Here is a 25,969-nt window from a genome sequence, read left to right as displayed (position 1 = left end):
ATACACACATACACATTGGGTGGATGGAACACTCCTCCAACAGTTTTATTTTTTTTCCAACCACAGCTTATATATCATGCAGTACAAAAATTATATGGTTGCATTCTATTTTTATTCCAGAGAGTGAGTACAATGAGTATATATAAGAAAAAATGTTCCCCAATACCCCCACATGATCAAACATTCCCTAATACTCCCATGTGATCAAACGTTCCCCAATACCCCCACGTGATCAAACATTCCCCAATACCCCAACATGATCAAATGTTCTCCAATACCCCCACATGATCAAATGTTTAACGTATTATGGACAAAATAAAATACTCTCAAGAACCCTCACACATTTGTAACTAAGCAACTTGTTATAGATTAACAAAGTGTGTGAGCACGTAAGGTAATTTTCCCAGCCAGTTCCTCTTACTGACAGGCAGCAATTTGCAGCTACAAAGAAAAGATCGATTATTTTATTATTTATCTTAAGAAGTAATCTTATTAAAATTTTAAGAGAGTCACAAATCTAAACCTTTATATAAAAGGATCAGTCATTTCAACTGGAAATCCTCGGGGTGCACATCTACTCATTAGCAATTATTTTTATTAAATTATCAGGGAGCTGAGGACAAAAAAATGGGCACAAGAAATTAATCATCCCCTGATCGGCAGCCCAGCTTTAGCAAGAGAGTCACCCTTTATTGTTCCCCAAGGTTTTCTACGTCAGAGACACTAACAAAAACATCTTAACCTAACTTTACTAACAATCTGCATCACCAAATTCTTTCTAAGGGTGGGGGTCATTGCAAACGTCTTTAGGTCCTTTCTGAGGGTGGCAGAGGGATCATTAATCTGCTTCAGCAATAACGCTTGAAAAGCATCAACCGCTAATATTGTACGGGCTAATGACATTGCCCAGTGAGGGGCGGGAAGTCCCCTTAGAATTTACACCCAGCCCCCAGGTTATGAAGGACGTGAGAGCAGCAAGAGGAACAAAACTCTATAACAGCATGAAGGCCCCAGGACACGTGGTCCTCAGGGGCTCTGCCTCTCTGAGTCACACCCATCATGTGTGTGCCCTAACCGGTGGGCCACCCATCCATTCTAAAGCTGTGTTGCTCTTCCTCTTGCATGGTTCCTAACAGGATTTACAGCTTCTCCATCCTTGACTCTCTTCCCAACCCCTCCTGTGTCTCTCCTCTCTCCTCTCTCAGATTTGTGACTGCTTCTTTGAGTATTACTTAGATGTACAGACACATGTGCATACACCTACAACCTACCGAGTCCCCTCGGTGTTGCTTGTATGCATATGTGTTTACGGCTGAACACTGGGGATTGGCTAACCTTAGGAAGCTCGCCCCTAGAGAAGATTGAGTTTCCCTCTACCACTGACTGTAGAGTTTCCTCTAGACTGACTTCTGCCTGCTTGTTCTAGAGTCTTCATGTAAGGAGACTTGTCAGTCCCGTGGATTAGACTAAAACCACCCGTGTCTACCTGCCTAATCGCATGTCTTCTAAACATGATTGACTTTCGTTTGGGCAGTCTCGTGGAAACAGTCAGGATAGTCTTCCATAACACTTGTATACAAGAGCGTCGTAGGCTATGCACATGCAAAGCGGAACAAGTGTAGGTCTTCTTCAGAAACACGGTGCCCGCTCCGTCATGGCCTTGCTCATATGTGACATGTCCTAAAACCACAAAGGCATGGCCGCTAAAATGATGTTCTATGTAGGAAGCAGGGAGTTCATTTTTATATAATCAACCAGGCTGCACTCTTATCATGTCGCACTCTCTGTTTTGAAAAGCCACTTCTTCCCTGTGCCGAAATGGCCTTGGAGCATCTGTGCAGACCGTCACGCAGCCCCTGATGCAGGAGCATCCCATGTGACTCAGCCAGAGTTCAACATAGTAGACATGAGTGGAGCAACCTTACCTTGTATTCCAGAACCAGAGAAAACCACCCGTGGGTTAAAGGGTTTTTCTTTTGTATTGTTTATTTATTTTAACAGACACTTCGATCTGTTGTATTAAAAAGTTAAAAATCAAAATACACCGCAGAACTTCACCAGGGGTCTCTGTTCCACACTTCTCACATCACATAACGATTATTGTTCGGCAGAACTGAATAAGCACGAGAGGGAAGAAGAGGTACCATCTCCATCAAAGCCTGTAATGGGAGAAAGCTAGAGGTGAGGCAGAGATAGAAGACCCCAGGTCCCAGTTCTGCGTGGGTTGGGCCGTGCGCACAGGGCTGTAGCGACTCTGCAGATGCCCTTGACCACTCTTCCAGTGGGAATGTCTATTCCTTTTAATTAGCACCTCAATTCTGTCACCCTGGTTGTCACCCAGCTGGCTTGAACCACGTGACACCTCCAGCTTGAACTGGGCTCCCTTTCGTGTTCTTGGAGCTCAGGAAGACTTGTGGCTCCTTAAGTGCACTGGTGCTGGCCCTTGCGTCATGCGTCCAGGTCTCTGTTTGGAAAACGGGATGCGAGCAGTTGTGGACTTCAAGCCGTTGGTGTTTGAACCCTAAGTGGTTGGAAGCGAACACCTCCAATGCTCCTTCTGGCTTGATTGGCTAGGATTTGTAGTCATCACGGATAGCAGCTGGGCTTAAACTCCCCTTCGTCAATACCCACAGGGAGGAAGATTCCGTGGCCACCACTGCTTCCTGTAGTTCAGAGCTAGGGCAGATTGCTTCTTAGCATGGATTTACTTGATTGATTGATTGATTGATTGATTGATTGATTGATTTACTGGTGATCCATGCGAGTCAGAGAAATACTACTTGCATCCACATGCATTTATTTAAAGTATTTTTTTTCTCATTTCAATGAAACGAAAATCAGATGCTACTGGAAGTTTTCTGTTCTGTTACACTTACCTGTCAGTTACATAGAATGCACCGTGAGCTTTGTATCTGAGCTCAGGGCTCTTCTGTTTCCCTATACATTTAACTTTGATTTTTCATACATATAAATTTTGTGCTTTGCTCATATTCACCCCCTCCAAAATAATATCTTAGCTTATCTTGAAGGCCACCTACTTGCATGGACTTAGTTTTTGTTCCCAATATTGGCAGAGTTTAAGCAACACTTTGGAGACAAAGAATTAAATAAGACAAATTAAAATTGCTTCCTTTTAAAGAAAATTATTTTACTTTAACTGATATAATCCTTGAATTTAAGAGGCAGAGTGCCATGCTTCTGTCCGCGTGTGCAACGGTTTAAATCAAGCAAGAACAGTCAGCATCCAAACCTGCCGTCTTTTCCTACTGTATTCTTAGTGAGCCATGCGACGCCTTCATCTCATACAACTTAAAGGCATCATCTCATTCATTCCAAGCCCCCGGAATACTTTCAAAGAGTTCCCAGGCAAAGCCCATCAAGTATGAAAGAAGTAGGTCTCAGCCCAGGTCCTGATCCTCAGCACAAGGCCAACACACGCTGGGGTGTCTGCAGACAACGACCCACGGCTGCCGGAGGCACCAGGCCCTGGACTGGAGTTATGAACCAGGTTCTTCGAGCTGAAGGATTCCCACCACACAGAGAATAGGGTCATCATTTGTGAAGTAGGCAAGTCCTGGCAAACCCCCTTGAACATTCTATAAAGTAGATAAGAAAATTGCTCACGTAGGTAACAGTGGGAGGGAGCTTAGATACATCTGCAGATAAATCACCAACGGCCAGTTAAATACCATCGTCCATTGTTGTCTCCGTGACTTCTATGAGACAGCAGCATCTCAATGTAGAAACTGTAACCTTCAGCTGGAGAGATGGCTCAGTGGTTAAGACCACTGACTACTCTTCCAGAGGTCCTGAGTTCAAATCCCAGCAACCACATGGTGACTCACAACCATCTGTATGGGATGTGATACCCTCTTCTGGTGTGTCTGAGGACAGCTACAGTATACTTACTTAATAAATAAATAAATCTTTAAAAAAAAGAAAGAAATCCTAATTTCAGTTGGGCAGTGGGGAGGGGAGAGGAGAGGAGAGGAGAGGAGAGGAGAGGAGAGGAGAGGAGAGGACACGTGAGCCTATTTCCCTCTATAGAACACAGATGGGATTTGATTGATTTATTTCCTGACTTGGTCTCACTGTGTAGCCTGGTCTAACCTCAAACTCATGGCCTTCCTGCCCCAGCCTCCTGACTACAGAAACTACAAGCAGAAATATTTTCTTTTTAAATACATAAAGACAACCATGAAAGGAAAGTGACTTTTTGTTTAATGAGAGAACATGTGCACCTTTTTATATGCCCTCGATGGAAGAACATCGCTCTCCAGATGTGATGATTTTAAAAACCACTGGCTTTGCTACCCACTATCCCCATGAAAACAAAAGAGAAATATCCACATTTACTACACAACCACAAAGCCATCCGGCCAATTCGTTCCTTCTCGAGAACAATGCAGTCTGATACCTTGTCCAAGTTCCATTTCCTGTCGCTCTGATAACACACCCTTGACAAAGAACGTTAGGGGAGAAAGGGTTTATTTTAGCTCAGAATTCCACATTATAATCAATCATCGTGGAGAAGTCAGGGGAGGTTATGGGAACACGAAGTTGATGTCACCCCAGATCCTGTTAGGAGAAAAATGAAGGAAGGAAATCATGCCTAGGCTCAGCTTGCTTTCTCTGTTCTTATGTGGCCCAGGACCCCCTTCCTGCCTAGGAATGGGACCATTCATATTGATCAGGTCTTCCCACTTCAATTAACATAATAAATATGATGTGCCTACAGTACAAGCTTTCCAAGACACAGCCTCGCTGAGAATCTCTCCTCAGGCAATTCTAGACTGTCCCAAGTTGATAATTAAAACGAGCCACCACACGCTTACTCTTTATTTTTTTTTAAACTATTTATTTTATGTATATGAGAACAATGGCACCAGAAGAGGGCATCAGATCCCATTGTGAGCCACCATGTGGTTGCTGGGAATTGAACTCAGGACCTCTGGAAGAGCAGTCGGTGTTCTTAACCACTGAGTCACCTCTCCAGCCCCACATGCTTACTCTTAAAATTCAACACTTTTCACAAATGGGGAAACTGAGGTAGACTGACCTACTGCAGGAATTTATGGCACTTTTCTTATTATAGGGCCTCACTCACTCAATTGTTACCACAGATTGCCTTCGAACAGGGAAAACACTAATGCAAAGACAACTTGATCCTACCTGAAGAGCTGGAGGGGAACCCTGCGCTCCCAGAGAATTCGAGCATCTGCGTATTTCACTATTTATGTCACTCCTTTATCCGTTAAAAGTGGCCGTTACGCATACAGCCACTTGCTAAAACTGAAAGCAGACACAAATGAAAGAAATGTAATTCCAACTTTGCCTACCTCCAACCACAGTTGTTCATTAAATGATTCTTTTTTAAAGCCATTTCCATCCAGTGTACCTTTAAATATATTAAAATAACAGCAGATTCTGGAACATTATTTTGGAAATAAGTGGTGCTAATTAAGTTTTCTAAGCTCAAGAACTCCATCAATAGGGAAATAATCTCACAAAATCCGGGCTTTAGAAAAAAAAGAAAACCACTGCAATCAAATCACGTGAGGTTTTCTTCTCCAGCGCGGCCTTACAGCCCTGTAGGAAGAGAGAAACATAAGACCTGTGTAATGAGTCCTTGTTAATACAGTGGCCATCAGTTCAACGTAATTTTCCTGTCTCAGCTGAGACGGCAGGGTGGAGCCCTGGCCCTGAGCGAGCTCCAAATCTCCTGTTCAGTTCAGAACAGCAATTGCCTTGGGGCCCACCAGCTAGAGCCCTGGCCCAGAGAACAACCCCTTCTGATTTGAAACGGGGAACAGAGTCGAGTTTTGTCAATCTGGGTAACCTCATTTTCATCCCATTTAACTAGTGGAAGTTAATTGAACTACCTGCTGAGATCCCCGGCACACAGCTAAATAAGGTGAAATGAGGTTACAGTGTTCCCTAACCCACTTTGGGCCCCATTTACCGCGTGGGCTGGTTTATAAAGAGGAAACTCTGGGCAAACAGCAGACTCCGCCCAGCTGCTTCAGGGTTCTAATCCAGGACATCCCTGGGCCCCCTGCTCCTGACTCCATGTCTTCCTGAAGACTCGGCCCTCTCTCCTTCCACTTCCTTCTCACAGGCATTGACCTCCCAGGGTTTTTTTTGTTTGTTTGTTTGTTTTTGTTTTTGTTTTCCAAGCCAATTTCAAGCCAACATCTCCTCAGGCCATCCCTGACCGTGTGATGGTCTGTGGCAGACCTACTGTGTTCACAAGCGCTAATCGCCACTTAGGGAAGAGCAGACAGGCAACCTGCAGTCAGCCATGACAGCCCCGCCCACTAGTCATTTCACAGTCTTTTACTGTGCTAGCTCTGCTCCGGCGGCGGCTGTACTGACTAATGATTTAGCTGTTAATAGAAGAGGATTCTGGTGAATTCTGGTGGAGAGTAGACTGGAGGGCTTGAGGATTTAGCTAAGTCGTAGAGAGATTTCCCAGCAATCTTTTTAGAGGTTTTTAAATGTCACCATATATTTCTTCCTGAAAATTCACTAATTAAAGATTTATCACGGTGACAAACTGTGTCCTTTAAAATGTATATATTTTATTTATTATCCAAGCACATTTCTCTTATAGACCTCTTATCCCCAACCTAGAATCCAGACTATTGCAAAGTGAGGACGGTAACCACATAAACCACACTTCACGTGCAAAATTCCGAGAACGAAACCAAAATGCCAAACTGTAAATGCTATACAGGCCAAATGCTATACAGGCCAAATGCTATACAGGTCAAATGCTATACAGGCCAAATGCTATACAGGTCAAATGCTATGCAGGCCAAATGCTATACAGGCCAAATGCTATACAGGCCAAATGCTATACAGGCCAAATGCTATACAGGCCAAATGCTATACAGGCCTGTGAACTTGACCTTGGCCTGAAGGAGTTAGCTAAGCCTGGTCTTTCATTTTCACTTCACGCCTTTATTACTATTACTGTTTATGTACTATACAAGGATGATTCAAAATTTAAAAAATATTAAAACACAGATAAGGGTGAGCTCGGGGACAGAGCACTTCCCAGCATGGGCAGAGCCATGAGTTTAATCCCTAGCACCATGACTGAGTTAATTAATTAATTAATTAATTAATTAATTAATTAATAATAAATGTAAATCATCAATATGTTAAATGAATATATCTTTACTTCATATTTGGGAACACAAGAGGCATTAGATGTATGTAAATATGTGATATAAATAATTCTTTCCTATAGATTATCACTTTATGCGCTATTCCTAAATCATATAAGTCCTCACATTTATAATCTCTCTCTCTATATATATATGCATGTATATAGATATACATATGTTACACTTAAACATTATACTGTCATTATATAGAAAGCATTTTACAACGAGCACATAGAAATGTATATTATGTCATTCTAGTTTTATTTAAAATGCTTAGCCTGGGACACACGAGAAAAGAAAAGAAAGAGGAAGAGAGAAGAAGAGAGGGCAAGAAACAGAGAAGGAAAGCAATGGACGGAGGGAGGGAGGGGGGAGGGGGGAGGCGTGAAGGATGAAAGGAAGGGAGAGAAAGGCAAGGCTAAGCAAGAGGACCGTGCTTAGACTAATCCTACGTTAGGGCCATTCATAGCGATATCCGAGCCTCCAGGATGCACAGGGATACTGTTTCTCAAGAGTGATTATCACACAGGCTCAGCGTCCTGTGAACAAACAATGATCCAGGCCCAGAGACAGCTCACCCACATTTCCTCGTGCTGACAGTCAAGGCTCGATTACACTGTAGAAGTGAGAGAGCTGTTGAGGAGGTTATCTTTCACGTTGAAGTTTGAGCTTAAGTAAGGCGTTTTCAAACATGTTTTCTTTCACAAAATCTTCAATAGGCACCGGGAGATAGGCAATGCATGTTTAACAATAAGACAAGCTTGTTTCAAAGTCTCCTGGACTTGGGCTCCCTCTACAATGAGGTATCTGCGGTTTTGAAAAGACTAAATCAAACCCTCAAATGAGAGCAATTTTGACAGATTTAATCAGGACAAATTTGTGGCTATACTCGATCGTTTAGAAAGGGTATGTATTTTTACACTTACTGGATTCCACATTTTAAGTTATGCACCTCCCATGTAAGGAAAGCTTCTTCCTCACCAGCTGAGTACCTGCTGAGGGCTCCTGGCTTAGCCTTGCAGAAGGTGAGGGAGTGAAAGCTTCTGTCACTCTGTTGCAAAACTCATTTCAAGAGTGAAATTCAAAGAGCAATTGATCAACATTGCACGGTGTGTGTGCGTGTCTCTTTAAGTTGTAAAATTTAATTCCTTAAAGAGTTCATTCTTAAGTCTTAGACTCTTCATGGGGTGGAAAGCACTGTCAGGACTGGGGAAGGAAGCAGACTGTCCATGGCAGAAATCCATTTCGTTTGGGCTCCTAGGTTTCTGAATAAACTCCCACCCAGACCCTTGGAGACATCGAAACTCTTAAATCCACAGGTGTTTGAGCAGCCCTGTGCTCAGGGTCAGAGAGCTGACATGTTCCACCATTACTTTACAAGGACTCATACTGTGCGGCAAAGTCTGAGCGAGCTCTCTTTACCAGTGAGGGAAACCAGTGGCAGAGAGAGTCAGTGCTGGTTTTCCGAACTATGCTGTTTATTGCTTGCATGACTCAGATAAGTAGGATTGCCTTGTATGCCGTGCAGACAATAGTCTGGGCTTTGCTTTGGGAGTGCAGTTTAGCACAAACTGCTACTTGGGTGGGAGAGGCTCTTTTTTGAGTTGCTTAGGTTGGCGGGTCTGGGACTCTTGGCCAAGTGATCCACTGCCTCAGCCTCCAGAAAAGGGTGGACTGGGATCGTGCACCTCAATGCTCCCATTGAGCACAGCCTTTTAATATAAAAAAAAAAGCTGCCTTGCAAGAGAAAATGTGCTGTTACGATGACTTTCCCATCGTTTTATGCAGTATAGTGGAAAATGGTTCCTAAATTCCTAAATACATTTTGTTTCTTGGTTAAACCAGAGTTTACATATGCCAGGGATCTTTTCCCTAAGCAACATCTTAATAAGTGTAGGTATATGCAATGGTCTACCCATAAACTATCTAGAAAAGGTGGAGGGGTTTTGTTCTTCTCTTGTTCTGTTTTGATAACTCTCAGGGGGCTGACGAGAAGGCTCTGCAGTTAGGAGCACACACTGCTTCCTCAGGACCCAAGCCCAAAAGCACTATTCTCTTTAAGAGGAGCTCCAGGGGGACCCAACACTCCAGGGGGACACCATGGGCACTGCATTCAGGTGCACGCACTCAACCACATACAAAGAGAAGACACGCGTGATAAAAATAAATCCTAAACATTTAAAAATAATAGTAAATTGAGTTAGAAACATGATTTAGAAGCAAAGTCAGGATAAATGACCAGAGTTTTTGCAGATAATAAATGTACGGTCTGCCCCAAATGAAATGACTGCTCTAGAGTAGACAATTGCATTCATGAACTAAGGAAAAAGAAAGGAAGGGGGGGATTGAGGGAGGGAGGAAGAAAGGAAGGAAGGAAGAAGAAAAAGAAAGAAAGAGAGAAAGAAAGAAAGAAGAAAGAGAAAGAAAGAAAGAAAGAAAGAAAGAAAGAAAGAAAGAAAGGAAGGAGGAAAGAAAGAAAGAAAGAAAGGAAGGAAGGAAGGAAGGAAGGAAGGAAGGAAGGAAGAAAGAAAGCAAGCCAGCCTTGTGTTCAAGGGGCCAAAACAAGGTTGCCCATCTGTGTGGTGTCCAGCAGTTAGAAAGTGGTGAAAGAAATCAGACAGATAAAGGAAGTTTAAAGATCAGAGTACAGAGAGGGAAAACTGAGAGGCCCTTGGGAGGCCACACTCTACACAGATCTAATTGCGTGGAAGGACCGGAAGCTCCATTTTGCTCCTGTCTTGGAAATTTGAGGAACCCTAAAAACATATTAATGACATATGAGTTCTGTCTCCTACTAAAAACGTGTGCTCAGAAGCACACTTGGTATGGAGTAAAGCCAGGGACAACAGATCCGCGTGTGCACTACAGAAGAGTCCACTCGACCATCTGACCTTGAGACATGAGATTGTCAACTACGGAGTTTATGCTAAGGAACCACGAGTCACGAAAAAGAAATTGCAGGGTTGGGGATTTAGCTCAGTGGTAGAGCGCTTGCCTAGCAAGCGCAAGGCCCTGGGTTCGGTCCTCAGCTCAGGAAAAAACAAAAAGACAAAATAACAGACCAAAAAACAAGGTAACAAAAACGAAATTGCAAAGATATAGAAACCTGTGATATTTCAGGTAGACTTACGACCCTGATTCAAACTGCGTTCACAGCTGCATTTGTCCTCCGAGTTATCCTGAAGCCTTGAGTTTACGCTCTGTTTTATTTTTTCTGAGAACACTGACCCTCCATCTCTGGAGGATAGAGGCCATCCCTTGGCAGCAGTATTTCTGTCTGTAGGGTGCAGTCTGTCAGATACCTCAGTCTTCTTGCCCCCTGCCTTAAGGTCACTAAAGAATCCTAGCCCTACCTACAGGCAAATAAAAAGCATTTGGGAACAATGCTTTTCCTCAAAGAGAGGAGATGCACCGGTGTAAAAATTGATTAGAAGTCCATCCTGACTCCCCTGTCTATGAACCATGCATAAATGATGACCAGAGCGAAGGACTGGAGATCAAAGCCCATCAGTATGGAGAACCGAGACTGAGAAATAACCTTCACAGGAGGTGAGGTGCCTGCTGGGTTAACCCCATGGCCTCTCACACAGCCCTCTCCTCAGCCCTTGGCTTTTGGCTTTGCGGTTTTGTATGTGTCTGTGTATTATGTTTGGGTTGTGTGTGTGTGCGTGTGTGTGTGTGTGTGTGTGTGTGTGTGTGTGTGTGCATATCTCCGTGTGTATACATAAAATATGTGCAGGTACCTGTATGCACATGCAAGGGGAAGACAGAGGTTGAGGAGTATCTTCGTCCATTGCTGGGTACTGATATATTAGGGTCTCCTGATTGAACCTAGAATCCACTGATTTGACTAGTCTAACTATCCAGGTTTTTCTAGGAATCCCCACCCCATCCTGTCCTGAGCCTTGGGATTGTTGATGGGCCACCATGTCCACCCTACACGAATGACGGGGATCTGAACTCACTTGTGTAGTCAGTGACACTGAGCCATACCCCAGCCCCTTTCCCCATGCTTTCTGTGCATATTTGGCCTCAGCCGACTTTTTAATACTTCTGTCCATGTGCGAGCCATTAGATTTTACACGGACATGTCTCTCATTCAACATCTTTACCAACAGGGCACCACACGAGAAGAGTTCATTCCTCGGTGGTGGTTTTATTTCGTTTGTTTCTTAGAGAAGAAATTCCTTCAATCAATAGCCCAGGCTGGTCTCAAACTCCTGGTCTCGAGGGACCCTCCTACTTGCCAGTCGCTGGGACCAAAGTGTGTGCCACTGTGTCTCTCTGCACATTAGTATCTATAACGTGTTTACCAGAGCGCGTGAACAGATGAAGTGGCGTGGTCACAGTGAGTCTGCGTGGCCCCTGCCCTTGCTGGGCTTTATTGATGCCCTCTAGTCACAAGGCTTATCTTCTCAGCTGACTAACACCTCAAAATGAGGAGACAAGCTGTTTCCGTGATTCTATTCCAATTCCTGCCCACCGGTTAAAAGGAGCGTGTATTTTGGGGTGGTCTATAAACCGTCTCTAAAGTCGACCCAACGGAGAATTGCCTGTTATTGGCGTCTTTGCCCTAAGTATTAACTAATTTGGAGGAAAATATTGTGCCCATGCTGAGCTTCAAAAGGCTGAGTGCGATGATTTATAGGCTCATGCAGAGACTAGTCTGCATTTAGAAAAAGCTCAGATACTATGGACAGTGCTATGCGGCAACTGGGATTCTCTGAAATGGGTACTGAAATACGCATTGCCTTTTCTCCCAGAATTACATGTATGGTTTCCGAAACTGTCCCTTGTGTCCAAATTCACAGACTTTGCCACCAGGTCCTTCTTTGTCATGCGTGGTCCCTGGAGATTTGCTCCTCACACGTACGACTTAAAGAATCTATCACGTGTTCGGCGCATCTCTAAATGTTCGCGTTGTTTTGTAGCTTTTATTTTCTAAGGCGGGATCTTGTTAAGCATCCCCCAGTTGGCCTGAAACTTCCTCTGTGGCCCGAATTAACCCGAAATCGGTGGCAGTCCTCTGCCTCAGCTCCCTCTCGCGCTGTGATTACACGCCTGCACCACGAGGCCCAGCTTCAAACAGGCGAGTTCTTTCGCCTCTAATTCGCCAGCAGGGTATGTTGGTGCTAAGGTGTTAGAACTTTACAAAGGGATGATAAGGCCACAACCTAGAAGCAATACACAGGCCAAAGGAGGTAAGAAATCAAAACAAAACAATACCAAAGAGCAAATCACACTTGAGGTTAAAAACCTCATAAAGCAGCTAAGAGTGGCTTAGAAAGCAGCAGACGTTCCTGAGATGTACGGAAGTGCATTTGATGGCACTTTTGGTGCAGACAATTTCCATCTTGGATGTGACATGAGGGGTATCTGAATACTCATCCAGGTGGGAAACGGAGGAACTAAAGGACAGTGCAGAAACCACTGCGCACATGCCTCATGACCCAAAGGAGATTTTCCTCACAAACACTAAGAGACTGAGAGTCTCTTAGGCACATAGAGTGATATATTCGATTCAGTAATCTAGCTTAGTAAGGAAGTCTATTGCACTCTGCCCTCAGGGATTTGCACACTGATCCCAGAAATCAAAGCAGTGGAGGTAGGTACTGAAGGCTGCTGTACTCCCCCTCTGACTAAACAGACAAGTAAGGTGCTTCTAAGAGATTTAAAGGGCCAGCACTCCTTGTATTCTCTCTCTCTCTCTCTCTCTCTCTCTCTCTCTCTCTCTCTCTCTCTCTCTCTCTCCCCACCCCATTTTCGGGAGCCAGACATTAAAAACTAGGACACAGAAGTCTGTAAATGTAAGAAAAATTAGAAAGAGACTATACATTCCCAGAGAAGTTTCAGAAAATACCTGGAAATGTGTTAAATTTATACTTCTGGCTGATTTTTGCCAGAGAGACAGGCAACAACAGTAAAAGAAATCAAACAAATGCTACAAGCAAAATCATTAGCAAATGGCAACAAACTCCAGAGAAAGAGGGAAATGTGGTTTTCAGAATGAATAGATTGGTTGCTCTCAAAGCTCGCTTTTCAAGAAGAAAATGCACGCGCGCGAGTGCACGCACACACACACACACACACACACACACACACACACACACACACACACGAAACTCTGGTCCATCTCAAAAGTGAAAAGCAGAAGCACTATTGTAAAACCCTAATAGCAAATTTACTCACTAAACAAGGAAACTGCTGCCTTAAGATGAGGGACTACTCGCTTACGAAGAAAATACAAATTCAGCTAAGAGGGAGAAAACCTAAAAGAGGATGAGAAAGGATGAGGGGAAAGGAGGAGAAAGGTAGCTAGGGATGGGATGAAGAGATGACGATGGAGAAAGAGAAAAACTGGGGACAGGAAGGAGACAGTGGGAGAAGAGAGGAGATAGATATGGGGGAAGGGGAGAAGGAGCAGACATGATAAAGTGTAATGACCAAAATGTTAAAAAAAAATCACTAGAGAGTTTCAAAAGTGGATTTTTTTCAGGGGAAGAAAAGAATGAATAATCTTAAAGAAAGGAAAATAGAAATTATTGACAAACAGATTTTAAAAATGCCTCTAGCTGGGATGGTGGGTTTGTACAACTTTTTCCCAGCCCTAGGAAGGCAGAAGCCTGATTTGAAGCCAGTCAGGTCTACAGAACCAGTTCTGGGACAGCCAGAGCTAAACAGAGAAACTTTGAAAAACAAACAAACAAACAAACAAACAAACAGGGTTTTGTAAGGTAGGGGAATCATCAGAACCCAGGACACTTGTAGAAGTCCCTTGAGTGGACCAAAATAAACAACACGGTGCAGATCCAAAAATCGAAGTGTCAAAGAAATACTGTGAAAGAACTATGAAGGGAGGAAAAGTGTGAAACCGCTCAAATTTGATGACACACGACTATAAACACCCAAAAATCTCAACTGAGAAGAACTCTAGAGTCCTAGCAAGGCATACCTCAATCAGCTTTCAATAGACAATGAGGGAGCCTTGAAAGAAGCAGGATCAAGAGATTGATCACATGCCCCGGAATCCTCAAAATAATCATGCCACCAAATATCAATGGCCAGTGTATTCAAAATTCTAATGGAGATGGGGATTTAGCTCAGTGGTAGAGCGCTTGCCTAGGAAGTGCAAGGCCCTGGGTTCAGTCCCCAGCTCCGAAAAAAAGAACCAAAAAAAAAATTTCTAAAAGAGAGCACAGTTGACCAAATTACTGTATACCAAACGTTTCCTCAAGAGGGCGAGAGTCGTGATGATTTCCACAGACTATACCAAATGGCGGGGAATGTTCCAGCCCTACAAATGAAATAAATTCATGGTGGCTAGGGACTTGGGTCACCTGAAGTCTGAAAATGTCCAAGGACAAATGTAACCAATTAAGAGAGAGAGAGAGAGAGAGAGAGAGAGAGAGAGAGAGAGAGAGAGAGAGAGAGCATCTGAAAAGATAAAGATGGCCATCAAGGCACAAGGAACATTGGAAAAACCAATGCTGTGGGGACAGCTTATATCCTATATCTATTTTCTACGTTATTCAAGACCCTTTATCCATATAAAAAATGTATTAGAAGGAAAGGAAAGGGCCTGTGCAAATGGAAGAAATGTCCCCAAAAGCACCCAAACGTTCTCAAAGAATCATAGGCATGAGGAATGGTCACACCTTCCCCAGTCATCAAGAAGCTACAAATTAAACTTAAAATTGGATGCCACCAATAATTGAGGAAGGATTTGAAAATTTTTACAACAAGTTCAAGTTTCTGAGAAGATGGAGAAGTGACTTGTAGGCACGTCAGTAATATAAGTATGCACGTATATAAGGAGCCATATAGAGATTGGACATCAACCCCGTGGAATCTGTTCCCAGCTTCTATCTCTATGTGGGTTCCAGAGACTAAGTGAAGTCACCGGGCTTGTACCACAAGCACCTTTACCTGCTGAGCCATCTCACTGGCCCAGCACAATAATTTTAAAAGACATGCATGTGGTTTGGGGGAAGTAGAATGTGCCTCCATTTTCATCCTGTCTACCAGGAAGTGACTGCACATACAAGCTAGAAACATGTACCAGAATGTTCTTTGCTGTCTACTCGTGAAGACAGCAAAAATCTGTCCCTGAACAATGCAACAGATAAATAACTATTTCAAAGACAGGTCTTCGATGTTCTTGGTTAAGGTTGATATTTTGGCCACATAACTCTAACACAGTGATGTGATCCCCGTGCTCAAGGTGTTTGGCAATACCTCAGCTCCTACCTGCTCAGGCTGGCATTACTCCCCTGGGTAAGTCAAACAAATATGCCTCTACATACTGCCAAATTCCTCTACGGGGGATTCAGTGCCCTGTCCCTGAGTAGGACCTCTACAAGGCAAAGAAAATAAATGTTTTCTCCATGTGATATGGCAGACAAAGATAGCATGTGTGTGAACATGGATACACACACAAGGGGATAGTCAATTCCATGGTTTTCTAAAGCTTGCTAGGCATGTCTTTGGAATTTTCTATAAGAGGTGACAAAACAAAAGCAGCCATACTGCAGCCTTCTGATGACCTTGCATATGTATCTTTAACCAGGAATGATAAACCAGATGGGATGTGTTTGTGAACATGGAGATGAGTAGAAGCTACTGTTTATACTAAGAAAGAAATGCTAAGAATACTGAAAAAAATATAGATGGGAGGTGGGCTGGAGAGATGGCTCAGCGGTTAAGGGCACTGACTGCTCTTCCAGAGGTACTGAGTTCAATTCCCAGCAACCACATGGTGGCTCACAACCATCTGTAATGGGATCCGATGCCCTCTTCTGGTATGTCTGAGGACAACTACAGTGTACACACACACACACACACACACACACACACACACACACCCCTTAAAAGGGACGAGAAAGTAAGTAAACCATGTTAGAAAGTAAGGTGGCAGAGACCTGACAGATCTGAGAAGGGAGGGGGGGGGAGGGAAAGAAGGGAAGGGAAGAAAGAAAGAAAATTTAATCTAGGTTTGGAAAGTAAAAGGTTTACCATTTCAGGTACTTTATTTCTCAATCTTCATTCCTCCATTGAAACAGAACCCTAAATTTAGTCTATGCTCGCAGAATAATACGTTTCGCCACCGTCTACTTCTGTTAGGGTTGGTCGAAGTAACAGGGATACAGAAGCTAGTCGTACCCTGTGATCTGGGCTGACATCACACACTGGTCCCTTACCTCTGGCATTTTACAAGAAAGGAAAGAAATTTCTCCTTGATTTAAAAACACATATCTGCATCTGTTACCAATGTTTTGTTGCTGTCGCTTTCTTGGAGGAAGTGTTAGCCGCTAAGTGTCCAGTAGTAGAATCTGTTAGGAACTAGGGTGCCCGCCTCACCTTCACCTGTGCTCTCACCTAAGACACATCCTCATCAGCTGCCAAAGACAGCATGAGTGCATGCCTGCCCTTAAAAGTCCCTACTGTCGCCTCCTGCTCTGTGTCTGTCTCTCTCTCTCTCTGTCCTCCTCTGTCTCTCTCTGTCTCTGTCTCTCTGTCCCCATCTATGTCTCTCTCTCTCTCTGTCCCCCCCTCTCTGTCTCTGTCTCTCTGTCCAGAATCTATGTGTCTCTCTCTCTGTGTCCTCCTCTGTCTCCCTGTCTCTGTCTCTCTGTCCCCATCTATGTCTCTCTGTCTCTGTCTCCTCTCTGTCTCTTTCTCTCTATCTCCTCTGTCTCTCTTTGTCTCTGTCCCCCTCTGTCTCTCTGTCCCCATCTATGTCTCTCTGACTCTGTCTCCTCTCTGTCTCTCTCTGTCTCTGTCTTTCTCTGTCTCCTCTCTGTCTCTCTCTATCTCTGTCTCTCTGTGTCTCTCTGTAGCCCTCTATGTCTCTCTCTGTCTCTTTCTTTCTGTTCTTCTTTCTGGCTCTCTGGCTCTGTGTGTGTGTGTCTCTCTGTACCCCTATCTCTGTCCCTCTGCCCCCCTTTATCTCTGTGTGTGCCCTTTTCCATCTCCCCTCCTGCTTTCTCCCCTTCCTCCAAACTCTTGCGTGAGATCTGTTGTACTGTGTGATTTCTGTAGCATTCCTTGACCCCCCCATTATGCTAATTTCTCTATGTAGAAACCCCAACAGTGTCCTGTTCATTTATATTTTCACAATCCAATATTTTCATTATAAGACATTCATCACTTTGTGTGTATGGTTTGAATTACAAAAAAAAAAAAATTCAGAAAAGAAAGGGACACACATAAATGAGGCTCTTATGTAAATATCTTTGCAAAATGACCAAAGAAGTAAAGCACACATTCCATTCTACTCACTTTTAAATAGCAATTTTCAAGTAGTTCTGTGTACATTTTATGCTTGAACTTTGGTTGCAGGCAGAAGACTTTAGTCTGCTAATGACAGCATATTGAGGGAAGTGACACGGGAAATGAAAATGCAATAAAACAAAATACTTAGGCTACTGCTCAGGAAAGAAAGTACTTTCTAAATGAGAGGTATTATACTTGGGCCTAGCCTTACTAAAGTCTGGTTGAAAATGATCACTGTGTGAAATTTAAACTTAAGAATGCTTCATTTCTAAACTGGGGAAAAACTGATTTTGAATGAATAGAATCATCCTCAAAATTGGATAAGGAGCTCGATATTTTGGGTTGAGAAATAAGTTTTAGAAGCACGTGTGGCATTTGGTATCATGGACCAGAGGCTATTCCAAGCCCCCGATACAGAGGGCTCTGCTGACGTCAATTCTAAATTAGCTTACACAGACATGGATGCGTTTCCTTAATCTAGTTTTCTCTTCCAGTCTGGAGTCAGAAGAGGAAAGGCGATTACTCTGGGAGTAAAAAAGTATAGAGCCAGTGAACCCTGCTGATGTCAAGCCTGTGGTGTTGGTTGGTCTAGTAATAAAGTCATGCATGATATGAATGCAATAAACAATGCCTGCAAATTTTATTGAAACTTTATCAAAAAATTCTGTGATCTCCAAGAACACAGTCCCATTAATAGGTTATTCAGCTAGAAAAATAATTTACAAGAGACAGGGTCATCAAGCCTCTAGGAAATTTGGAAGAAAGTTTCAGAAACAGTTAAACACACCAAGAGTCAGCCGTGAAGTATCTTCCCAAGAAGGTCTAGTAGAGACATCATTAGTTACCATGCCCCACCCAGTCACCAGTGTGTCCCAGCAGTGTAGAGACACATTCTCAGGAAAATGGCGTTTACTTACAAGCATCGGTCTCCAGTAGCAGTAAATATTTCTTTCCATACATCTCTGGCTATCTTTAATTCCAAGCCCTTGAAATTTTAGCTCATGAAATATTAAGCCCTGTTTGTGCTTACCTATTTTTAGAACAGCTTCTCCAAAGGGTTCTGTTTGTATAATACATCAAAAAAGACAAAGAGGCTATGTGTTTCTTCTCTTTGTTGGGATACGGGGAAGGAAGGGAGTGGGGATTATTTGGGGGGGGGTGAGTTTGTCTTTGGTCAGCTGAGACATGTCAGTGAAGTCATTTCTATTTAAGTCTTTGGTTTTGTCATTCTGTGTGTAACAAACTAGAGTTATCAACAAGAAATCAGAACACAAATCAGTAATGGCTGCCAGAGAAAATGCCCAGAGAAAGATTTCTATGGAGAAGGGATGAGGAAGAGAGGGCCGTGCACAGCAGTATTAGTCAGGGGCTGGGTGATTGCTCAGTCAAATCAAGTGCTTGCCATGCAAACCCAAAGGCTTGGGTTCTATCCCCAGGATTCACATTGGAAAGCCAAGCTTAGTGTCAAGAGCTCACAATCCTAGCAGGAAAGGTAGAGACAGGCAGAGAGCTGTAGAGCACTGGCCAGTCAGTGTGGCCTACTTAGTAAGTGCAGGGCATTGAGAGAACCTACCTCAAAAGAGAAGGTTGGAAGCAACCAGAAAATGACCACCAAAGTTATCCTATGGTCTCCAGGTACGTATGCACACCTGTGCCCCTTTGCACATGCAAACACAAAGGAAAGTCTGCTGTCCAGATTCTCCACTTTGCCAAAAATCTTACCTCTTCCTTCATGAGAAGTCTCTGCTCAAAACGTGGGAGCTGTGAGGATGTTCGTAGTCCGAGTGTCAGGATGGAAAATCACAATGGAAGCAGTTACTGGGGGTGTAGAAGGAGACGGATGCTTCCAGAAGTCATTTGGATAGCAGCAGCGTCTTTGCCGTATCAGAACACCAGAGTTAGCCTCCCCAAGCGTGTTTCTTCCATGTTTTGATAATGTTCGGTGAGCTAAAGGCACCCAGCTTTGCAAACTCTCGCACCTAGGAGTCAAGCCTACATATCAAGTTGGCTACCTCTCGCTGGCCGTGTCAGATTGTCAAAGACTTTCAGTCTCGGAAGGGGCAGACCGGCTTCAGTCAATCAACAGAAGAATCCTTAGCCCTCTCTTTTACCCTAAATTGAGGAAGAAATAGAGTCTCCCCTCTGGAATCTGATATAATACATCTTTTCGATTTGTCAGTTGGTTATTTTGCTTCCTTCTTCCTTCCTTCCTTCCTTCCTTCCTTCCTTCCTTCCTTTCTTTCTTTCTTTCTTTTTTTGTATTTTCACTTTGGTTTAAGAGACTGGATATCACTCTGTTGCTCAGGCTGACCTGGAACTCAAAATCTTCCCATGTCGAGTTCCTAGGTGCTAGGCTGCTTTGAGTATGCAGTCTCCCTGCCTATGTGTGATTAAAGCCTCAATGGGAGTCTCTCCGTCCCTTCTATGAAGACGGACAGGTTTTGTTTTTTTAAAGTAGCTTTTCCCAGGACAGGATCACAAAAGCCACACCATAAAACAGCTTTACCCTCACCTCTAATCTGTTTTATAGAAGTAACACAGTCATCATTTTATTGGTAAAGAAGACTTGAAAGATCACCTGCAGCCATATTTCATGTCATGTCACCAGCGAGGAAACAACTCTGGAAAAAAATAAACAAATTTCCCAACAGCACAGAACACCTTGGTTATATCAGTACTGAGTGACACTGAAAGGTCTGTGGGACTGACTAGCTGCTCCTGTCAGACACCTACAACTTGCTCAGGGAAATCAATACATTTTACAAGACCGTGACCCCCCACTCCCACTTTTCCTTCCCATTGTGATTTTTCAAAAAGAATTTGTTTATTTTTATTTTATGTACATTGGTGTTTGAGCTACATGTATGTCTGTATGCGAGTGTCAGACCTTGGACTTACAGTCAGGAGCTGCCATGTGGATGCTGGGAATTGAACCCGGGTCCTCCAGAAGAGTAGCCAGTGCTCTTGACCATGAGTCACCTCTCCAGCCCCCACCTTGTGATATTTTAAGCTCAGGGCCATTAATTAAGTAGTGTTCAGAGCTGACACATCCCAAACAAACAAAGCTGCTAACCTCCATCACCAGCTCTCCCTCAAAACAATTAATTTGCCCAAGTAAATAGGACTAGGCAAGTTTAGACTGTATCAAAAAAGCAGCCAGTGACATAAGTGGATAACTAGAAATTCCTGATGAGCTTTCAAATTCCTTTTAATATTGGTGTAAAAATCTGAAAACCTAGGGTCTTACTCACATGATGGAGGAGGGAGCGGATGGATGTTGAAGTACGCATAGTGGAGAGGAAACTCTTCTCCCTCCTCACTGATTTACCGGCAGAGGATGAAAGATTCCGAGAAAATCAGTAATCATGTGGATATCACTAGTATATGTCCAATAAGGGTGCCTGCATGAAAATTCCCAGACAGAGAGAATAAATGAAAGGCCAATGTGAAACACATTTTCAGCTGCATCTTCCCCTCCCTAGAAGCCACTTATGACGTGTGAACACTAAAGTTTGTAAACTGTACAAGCAATCACATAAATTAATAAGTGATATAAATTAATAAATCAGTTACATAAATTAATAAGTGATCATTGCAAGCAAAATAAGCCAGACATATTTACGAGCTTGTCAATAGCGAGAAGACTTCTGAGTCTAAGGCTTTGTGTGTCTACGTTCCAGGTTGTCTGACACAAAATCCAAAGACTTGCTAAAATATTGATTATTCCTCTTCCCAGCCATCCATAAAGGAGGATTAAGATAGCTTCTGGGCAGTGTCTCCATTGCTTTATTGTGAATCCATGTGGTAAAGGGCTGTCCGTTTCTCCTGATTAATTGATAGACAGAAATCATTGCTGTGGCAGACCCATCCTAAAGAAGAACATTCATGAAGCAGTTTCAAAATGAAAGTAAATAACGCCTCAAGATTTAACTTCCAGAGACTGAGAAAGCATTTAGAAGCCGATCTTTTTTAATTAATATAGGGCAGCAAAATAATAGGTGCTTGCCTAAAGTCATATACATCCCACTTGGCAAGAACGTGTCACTGACGTACACTCCCCCTGTGTATACTTTCTAAATTCCTAGTCCTTACGAGGCTCCAAGCGTCCATTCTTGTTTGTCAAGCAGAAGATTCCTCTGCTTGACAAGATGAAAGGATTCACTTTTATCAGAGGAACAATGGCCAATATGCAAGTCCCTCTATCAATAATAAATCTTCTTTATAAAATAACCATGAGACACAATATCAGTGGGTCTTCTTGTTAAATAGAGACTACCTAGGTAAGGCCATTATCGCGAGGACCAGCAGGAAGCAGATGGTTAAATACCACAATAGGAAATGTCACACTCGTTTTAATTTTATTATTGAAACCCAAACTTTGAGTGGCGGTAGACAGATTGCATTCATTTTTCATCCATAAAACAACCATCTTGAACATTTCAAGGAAAAGAATGTCTTCATACACTGGTGTTATAACCAATAAACCCTTTATGCATGGCAAGTTGGCAGAAACTATTAATAACATGTCTGTCAAATGCATTGCCGTCTTTTTCTGTAGCATAAAAAGGGGGATCATTAATTATTGTTTCTGCCACATATAAAAGGCACTATGATTGTCCTGGGCTTTTTTTTTTTAACAGCCTGAATTCACCTAGTGGCCACTCTTCTGTGGGATTTGAAAGCAATGGATCCTTATCCTTTGAAACAAAACCCTGCATAGCTCAGTAGCACGTTGCCTGTCTCTGCCTGGGCAACAAATGTGGTATTTTAGGTTGACTCTGAAAGAGGATTATGAATATGGATAGAATGCAAATACTTCATCTATCTTAATCAGAATACAGGAATTCAAGCTGTTGAGGGGGGAAAGAGACCTTAGAATTCCCATACAAGGAAAGAAATTTTATAGCGCGTATCGCACGTTAGAAGACGGAGATTAAAGGAGAGCGGAGTGACTGCTCACGAGAAAGCAAGCAACAGACTTAGCAACAAGTGCAGAATAATTAGTCTGATGACAAATATAATGAACTTTCAGAGCGGGGAAGCGCTGTTTAGCACGACTAAAAGCATGGTTCTCACTCTTAGGCATTCACTCAGCCCTCTGCTGGCTCCCTGTAGGACCGACCGGCTTCTTCTACTGACTGCTTTAAACACCCTCCTCCTACAAGGGTCATTCCCCACACAAGTATCATACAATGGAGGAGGAAGATGCGAGGACACATTTTAGTAACCAAATGTAAAGAGAACAAAGGGGTTAGAACCACCCCTGTAGGTTGCTTCTGCATTTTCAAGGAGGTTTTAGCCATAAGCGGGTATAGAAAGTGTCTTACCTTATTATTGTCATTCTTCTATAAGTCAACAAGGCTTAGGTAGAGAGGGCTCGCCTCTTCTGGGCTCTCTGTATTTCCTTTTACTTTTCATGAATGCACTTGCAATCGCTTATGCTGCTAGAGGTCTGAAGTACATGAGGTTTCTTTGTTACTTAAAGAAATCATCCAATTTCGTCTCTCCCTTAGTACGAGTGTTCATAATCTTCAGACCGCAATGCCATGGCTTTCGTTTGGTTGGTTGCTTGATTTAAGGCTATGAGACAACATCTTGCTATGTAGCATTGGCTAGCCATTACTCACTATGCATACCAGCCTAGCCTTGGACTCAGGACGATCCTGCTGCCTCGGTCTCTCTGGGGTGTTAATACTGGTTAATGCTGAGGACTTAAAATATCCGTTTATGATTATTTGGTGTTTGGATATTTTATTCTGTGCTGAGTGGGAATTTGAGAAGGCCTTGCAGAACATAAAAGACTCATAATCTCTAGGTCAAAGATGGTAACCATAGTTGTGCTTTTAAACCAATAGGCCCATGTCGTTGTCTGTATGTAACCGTGTCTTAGTTCACCTGTTATTACCTACTTGGCTTTAAGAAAGTAAGCTCCCCTTTCTCTTCCTCGGCGTCCTCATCTACAAAGGAGGGTGCATACCAGGAGTGGTGTGGTATGCAGACTTAAACGAGGGGAAGAATATGGAGCAACCAGAACAGTCTTCGGACATAGGAAATGCAATCAGAAGTAGGATATAGGTGTTAGCCGTTATAATCAATCTGTCTATTTTCAAGGGATGTAAAATAACATGGACGAGGTATAGAGTGAGTCAGCAAGATGACGTTGCAGCACACACGTGTGCCCACTCTTATCAGCTGCTAGATCAGGCATGGAAATATTTTTACCCAGTGAGACACATTTGTACCCAGTGAGAGCAGACATGCTTGTTGTAAACAGGCCAACGGGAGCACCAGCTCTACTAGTGGGCTAGGATTTTTTTAAATAAGAAGCCACCCTGGGAATATGCAAGTCAGTGCCACCTCCTCTCCCACAAATTACTACAAAAATCCAAAGAGCGCGGCAAGAATATTATGATAAGGCAATAAAACGAGATTCCCAGGTGAAAAGAGACTGTGTTCTTTCTCGCTGCGTCTCTCACATGTGTGGACACATATCACTCATGCAGACGCATGTATGTGATCCCCTATAATCTTTTTTAAAACCCTCTCTCGAACGGGACTTTTTATTACCACTGGTTAAAAATGTCGTATCATAAGAATCTGGCAAACGTTCAGAACCGTTTAATCTTTCACCGAGATCTAATCAGATGAGGTTTATATCTCTTTTTCGCATTGTCAAGTGCCCACCACAATTTGTCTCCCCTGCGCCGGACTGACAGACTGAGCGAAGGAGCAGGGAGCCGGAACATTGGAGCCTAATTGCAATGTCAGCGCTGCTAACTGTATTTATGAGAAGAGAGTTTACACTATGACATTAATAATTTCATCAGATTACACATGTTTGCTTGACAAACAAGTAAGCTGTTCTCTTTAAATTATCTGTGACTGGGGCTGTTTGCAGCTGGAGAGCAGCCATGAATTCCAGTTTAGAAAGAAAAATAAACTCACCGAGACGCTAAGCAACTTACGCTCCTGCATTTGAGGGGGGAAATTAAGCCTTGAAATATTTGCATCGCGCTAGACTTTATAAATCCTGCTTTCCTGTCAATAGGGGAGAAAAATTGGTTAGGAGCTTACGATAAAAAGGAAGGGTCAGGAAGTGCAGTAATTGTGTCTTGCTGCAACTGTAGTTCAAAAAATAGCTTCAGGCAGAGACACGAGAGTCTTTTAGTTTGCCTTGACTTTCGAAGCCACTAGATACTCACCTGCAGTGGCTCCTGTGATTTGTGGCAGCTTACCAAAGGCACAGGATAATAAAGACAGTTTGTTACCCTCTAATTTTGGAGGGGCATAACACATGAAGCTCGCACTGCAATCTCTTTCCTGCATATTTCACTCCATAAGGGAAACAATAAGAGAAAACATGACATGTATTAGAGAAGTAAATTACAATGTTATACTCTTTGGTCCAATAAACTATGGTGGGCTGTCATGTGCCTGACTACTGAAGTGTTGTTTTATGCTACAGCTTAATCAGCTGGGTCTAGGCTGTGCTTTCTTACGCCGGTGCCTCAGGCAGCGTAAAGGCTATGATTCACACCCATGATCACAGAGGCCTAGACGGTGAGGGCCGTGCAACCTGCCAGGTGTGTTATTGGCCCGGGTGATGGATCTCCTTGCAGTTAATTTAGAAGAGGTAACGGGACTTGAACCCAATTGTTAAAATGATCACAAAACATCCAGCCACCTGTTTGTCTTATTTAATAGGAGCGTCTTGCTGCTGCCGGTCCCCACAAAGGCAATGCTTCATCATTTGAGCCTAGAATCCGTGCCCTTGTGAGACCCCCACAGACAGGAAGCTCCGTATTTATGAAGCTCCGTGAGGCTGCATGATATGGGCCCAAATGCAAAAAGTTACAGGGAGATATATGGTTTCCATCACCAGCAAGCCCCCGAACAGAGGCCCGTCCGCCATAAATACTAGCAGAATTGGTATCAGAAGGAACTATTTGGCCTTCCTTTTTCTATAATGCAGATAGTAGTTGTCGGGTGGATTTCAGTATTCTGCAGCAGGAGGCATTGCTAATCGAAGGGAACAAAGACAACCACCGTAACAGATTTTTATCCCCGAGTAATCTCCAATTATGAGTATGTGGGATTATTGACAAAACTAATAGATCTGATTAGAAAGATGGGATAATTTATCCTTGGGAGGGAATAGGGTCAGGAAACTTACCGCCAGAATTTTATACACAGGATAAAAGGGGGGCAGGTATTCACAAACCTGAAGGCTAACGAAGGCTTCCTTGATCGAATGGCTACTATGAGAAGCGAGTGTAGAGAAGGCTATGGAAATGGCAGGCCCTTAAGCTGCACCCACGGGAACCTAATATTGTAGAGGAGAGCGTGATAGCCCTCAAGGTTGAATACGGGATTGCCTGAAAGAACCTCAAAGAAGCACAAAGAGAACTTGGAATGACTGTGTCAATGGCAACGTGTTCTAAACAGCCAGAAAGTGGAACACACCGCCCCCCCAATATCCATCTGTATCCCGCTGGACCTAGAAAGTGCGTTATATACACACATGA

The 25,969-nt window shown here is 43.2% G+C and overlaps 1 protein-coding gene and 1 long non-coding RNA gene across 15 annotated transcripts in view; one reads left to right on the top strand and one right to left on the bottom strand.

Annotated features, from left to right (window-relative positions):
- The window catches only part of Adgrl2 (adhesion G protein-coupled receptor L2), a 631,071-nt gene that overhangs the window by 163,436 nt on the left and 441,666 nt on the right, over positions 1 to 25,969 (top strand).
- LOC102547649 (uncharacterized) lies at positions 25 to 25,969 on the bottom strand. Of its 8 annotated transcripts, XR_010064517.1 has the most exons (8): positions 25,666 to 25,969; positions 24,647 to 24,764; positions 24,390 to 24,482; positions 22,772 to 22,896; positions 21,067 to 21,269; positions 20,696 to 20,845; positions 5,173 to 20,065; positions 25 to 4,578 (listed from the first exon to the last, which is right to left on the bottom strand). It is a non-coding gene; the product is annotated as an uncharacterized LOC102547649 (long non-coding RNA). The 8 variants fall into 8 exon arrangements; XR_010064512.1 differs by having other exon boundaries at positions 25 to 2,159; positions 4,418 to 4,578; positions 21,067 to 25,969; XR_010064513.1 differs by having other exon boundaries at positions 5,173 to 5,589; positions 19,167 to 20,065; positions 21,067 to 25,969.

The sequence above is a fragment of the Rattus norvegicus genome, chromosome 2 (genome assembly GCF_036323735.1).
Source record: "Rattus norvegicus strain BN/NHsdMcwi chromosome 2, GRCr8, whole genome shotgun sequence".
In the NCBI taxonomy this organism is placed as follows: domain Eukaryota; kingdom Metazoa; phylum Chordata; class Mammalia; order Rodentia; family Muridae; genus Rattus; species Rattus norvegicus.
This window is presented reverse-complemented; position numbering and strand designations above follow the sequence as displayed.